General features: G+C 34.1%; 1 protein-coding gene across 1 annotated transcript in view; it reads left to right on the top strand.

The window, feature by feature from the left end:
* Positions 1–4,990, top strand: part of LOC106870267 (solute carrier family 35 member F6-like) — a 457,970-nt gene that overhangs the window by 106,749 nt on the left and 346,231 nt on the right. The window lies entirely within an intron of this gene.

Below are 4,990 nucleotides of genomic sequence, written 5' to 3'. Positions count from 1 at the left end.
ACATATATATATATGCATATTATATGTATATGCTCAATTATATACATATATATATATATATATATATATATATATATATATATACATGTAGATAGATAGATAGATGGATAGATAGATTTGCTGAACTGATAATTCCTTCGTGCAGTAATAACATTAGCGCTATTTTCAAATATTGATTCAATTATCACAGATTTTGAACCAGTTATGAAAAAGACCATCAAGGGACATTAACATATATTACACTAGTTTTTACGCTGTAAACATAAATGCCACACACACATACACACACACATCTATATAGCATTTAACAAAAAAAAATTACTTTAATAAAAACGTGACAATATAACCTTGTTATTTTTCCTTTAACCTATTTTCTGTATTTCGAATACTTGGTATAATTCGATTAATTGTTGATTTGAGCTGCTGTTACTTTCATCAATTGTTTTTCGTTCAATTGTTTCGATCAATTGTATTTCCTTAATCTGTTTTCGATAAATTGCCACCAAACAATATTTGTATATAGTATAGCTTCTTGCTGCTAAGATGTGACGGACACTGAAAATAAAACAAAAGAATTACTGAAGTTTGGTATCTTTTGACTGAGTATATTAAGAACAGGTGTTGTTGTTGTTGTTGTTGCTATTATTGTTGTTGCTGTTGTTGTTTTCATTGTCAGTGGTGTTGGTTAAAAAAAAACAATATAATTTTAAAGAGGATATAAGAAGAGAAGAAAACAAAAATCAAGGTTCGATATAAGCACAGGCGTAGCTGTGTGGTAAGATGCTTGCTTCCCAACCGCATGGTCCTGGGTTCAGTTCCACTGCTTGGAATCTTGAGCAAGTGTCTTCTACCATAGCTTCGAGACGACCAAAGCCTTGCGAGTGGATTTGGTAGACGGAAACTGAAAGAAACTCATCGTATATATATATATATATATATATATATATATATATATACATACATACTTAATTCAATAATAGGATAAATTCTTTTATAAGAATTTATCAAGTAGCTAGCGTGAAAAAACCTCATAAGGAAAAAATCCATCATTTATTCTCAAATTCCGCTGAGGTCGACCTTGCCTTTCATCCTTTCGAGGTCGATAAATTAAGTACCAGTTACGCACTGGGGTTGATGTAATCGACTTAATCCCTTTGTCTGTTCTTGTTTATTCCCTCTATGTTTAGCCCCTTGTGGGCAATAAAGAAATAAGAAACGTTAGCACGCTGAGCGAAATGCTTAACGGTATTTCGTCTGTCTTTACGTTCTGAGTTTAAATTCCGCCCAGGTCGACTTTACCATTCATCCTTTCGGGGTCAATAAATTAAGTATCAGTTGCGAACTGGGGTCAATATAATCGACTGGCCCCCTCCCCCAAAATTTCGGGCCTTGGGCCAAGAGTAGAAAATAATATTCTTCATCTTTAACCGCACCGAAATTCGAGAGCTTCTCTCAAAATTCAGGGTTTAAAGTCACATGAACTTTAGATTCTTTGTTAACAATTTTCAGTGAAAATTATATGATTAGAAAGGACGGTGTGTTGTGTCCTTGAGCAAGGTACATCCTTTCAGGTTGCTCTAGTTTATCCACATGAAAATGAGTACTAGTCGACTACTGTGAAGTTCTCTCTCCTTCTAGTTGTCACATCCCAGATATACTGTTGAGCCAAAAGGAGGAAGAGTCGAACAGGTGTCTACGTCTGCACGTGACTACATAAGCACCTAGAATAATTAACAAAAGCATGGTACATATCATTAAGCCATATTCGTTTGACGCTGACGACTGGCTTTTATTAATGGCATAACATAAAATTTCAAAATTCTTGTTTTTCTTTCTTTATAGAAAAATGTGAAAAACGTAACAAAACATATCTTTGAATAAATATGAAAGTGGACAGCTTTTGGTAACGAGCATAATAATCACAGTATGACCATTTGCAAGCTCCAAAGATTCTTATTTTCTGTCCACCAGAATGACCAGAGAACAATATATACAATACAACAATAAACTTAAACAGCAAATGAAATGAGCTTTTGTGTCTTTCTTTTTATTTTTATCCATAGAATTTCTAATAACACTATCAAAATCAATTTCTATGTTACGGCACAATTCAATAATCGTACCTAGGCTTTATAAATCAAACAAGCCGGCTTTGAGAAATGGCAAACCTTAAAACATGTTTGATGTTTGAGTTTGCTAAAAGACATTACTGCTGCAGCTGAAATTGTCAACAACGTTCTCAAACTCAGACAAATATTTGGAAATATCTCACAAAATTTGTAGTCAGTCAATTAATTTAGCAATTCTGAAGGCTTCTGTTGTATTATTTATATATTTTTATCTTGCTTTATGTACTGACGATAAATATTGCATTTCTGCTTCAAAATTTTCATAATTAAGGCCAATGGAATATTGACTGCTAATCCATTCTTTTTCTCTTTCCCCCCTCCTTCTGGTTCCTTTTGAGACAAAACATAGAGATTGTTTATATTCGAGATTGCATTGTACTCCTGTGAATGCGGTAGCTTTCTTCTGATAAATTGTCAGCTGGACATTTCATTTCATTATGTTTTACCACCGTGCATTTTCTCTTTTGATTTGCTTCCCCACCCATCGGAGAGTTTGATTTCCACCTTAAGAAGTGATATCAGTTCTTTAGCTTCATTCCGTATCAGTGCTTATATCGTATATCCCTTTATACCCTGATATTTAGGGATTCAATAAAACAAAAATCGATGAAAAAAGCACCATACTAAAGTCAGTACCGGAGTGGAAAAAGAAACGTATAAAACAACCACTAGGTTACGTTGCTACAGTTCACTTTCTGACTCATGCTTTACGTATTTAATATATGAAAATATGTCCAAGGAAAGTCAATGAGGCAAGAAAAGACTCAGGAACCAGGTTTTTAGTGTTAATCACTGGTCTTAGAGGCGTTATGCCAACAAGGGAGAAATAATCTCTTCTCAGATACCTGGATAGAACATTAGATAATTTTACGCCCTGAGATTAATTAAATTCAGCATTATATAGCGACGAATAACTCAGAAAAGCTACTGTTTAAAGAGAAGTATACTGCCCCGCTCCGATACTACATACAACTAGTACCACCCGGCTGTTTGAAATTAATTTTCTTGGATACGAACAGAAAACGGTTTCATTGGCACAATATAAAGTTTAGACGTTTGCCATCAATAGAGCAATATGCATTCCTATTTAGAGACATGCGAACCTGAAACATAAATCTATCTTTCAGAAACACGTTACAGAGTTGGTCACATATTATGATTGATTTTTCACTCGGTATTCTTCATTACTGACCTTCAAATCAATCAGTCCTAAATGAGTAAATCTAAGATCAGGGGCATTCAAGCTGTAATCATCATCCATTTATTTTTTCAGGAATAGTGTATCATTTATGTTCTTTTTAGGACGATAGAGTGTAGCTTCAAGGTGATTTGCTACTGTTGCGACTGACCACGTAGAGACGGCGAATTAGGAGAGAAAGAGATGGAATATTGTGGCTTAAATATCAATTTCACGGTTGAGGCAAAATCCTCTCTTGACAGCATCATCTTTCCATTAGCTGATATCATTGGAGTTATCTTCTTTGTTTTTACATTTTAAACAATTCCATAGGGTGTTTTTGCCTTCTAATTGTGAGGATAATTTCAGTTAATCGCAGTTTTTCAAATCACTATATTACATGTCTCAGACTTTACAGCATGTATGTAAGTATATTTATATATAGCCAAACGTACACACACGAATTTACACACATTTATAAATAAACACATGCGCACGCGCACACACAGTGCCACACACAAACCATCTCAAAATTATTCATAACCAGTAGTCTACTTCCGATTTACTCAAAATGGTTGAGTTTGTTCGTGTACCTGATGATTGAATTTAGTAATTATGGCGAAAACTCAAGGAAAAGATTCATAGTTTAAATACACACACACACACTCACACACACACACACACACAGAATGCTCACTTAAATATCCTCTCTAAGATCTATTTATGGGTATGCATATTCATCACTTCTGAGTCTTACTGAGATACATGTTTCGCTGAAGAGAGCAAATAAATTTGAAATATGTCCATTGCTTTCAGTATTAAATTCAAAAGCACGATCTACTCCCAACCGCTTTTTCTTTATTTTTCGAAAATTTGGATTTAGTTGACATTACTGGAATTACCTCACATGCTAGTTCTTGTTAGGTTTTTAAACGCTTCCAGTGGGAGGTTTTGCCACCTAATTACAAAGGTAATATTACTTATTCGAAGTTTTTCGACTGGTTATTTCTTCTATGTTAAACTCTGTCGTTCGTGTATACGCTAATATATATAGCCTTATATTCAACTGTGCATTATATAGATGTAGAATTTATGTGACAACTGCCAGTTATCTGTGTGTATATGTGTGTCGATACGCGTCAAAACGTATTCTTCACTTTCGTAACAACTACAAGTGATTTATGTATCTCTTGTACCTATAGCTTTATGTCCAAAGATAGCTAAGTTATGAACGCATGTGAGAATTATAGTCACAAACGTCTATGTAATATGTGTCAATAGGTATGCGCGTGCGTGCGTGTATGCGTGTTTATGCATGTGTGTGTGTGTGTGTCTGTGTGTGTGCGTGCATGCATGAATATCTGTACGTGTGTGTGTGTGTGCGTGCGAGTTTAAGATATTTCATGTGTATTTATTGATTTGTTTGAGAAGCTTCTACAATTACGGAACATTTATTGAATATGCATATTGAATGTATATTTCGTAATTGCGTGACAACTATACGTGTGTGTGTGTGTGAATGTGTGTGTGTGTGTGTGTGTGTATCTATATATTTGCATATATATATAAGCATACATATATGTGTGCGCGTGTGCATATAAATGTATGTTATGTGATGTGTACACACACACACACACATATATATATATATATATATATATATATATATATATATATATATATA

This window comes from Octopus bimaculoides, chromosome 7, assembly GCF_001194135.2.
Source record: "Octopus bimaculoides isolate UCB-OBI-ISO-001 chromosome 7, ASM119413v2, whole genome shotgun sequence".
Classification (NCBI taxonomy): Eukaryota; Metazoa; Mollusca; class Cephalopoda; order Octopoda; family Octopodidae; genus Octopus; species Octopus bimaculoides.
The sequence above is the reverse complement of the archived record's forward strand: the minus strand, read 5'-3'. Positions and strand labels throughout refer to the sequence as shown.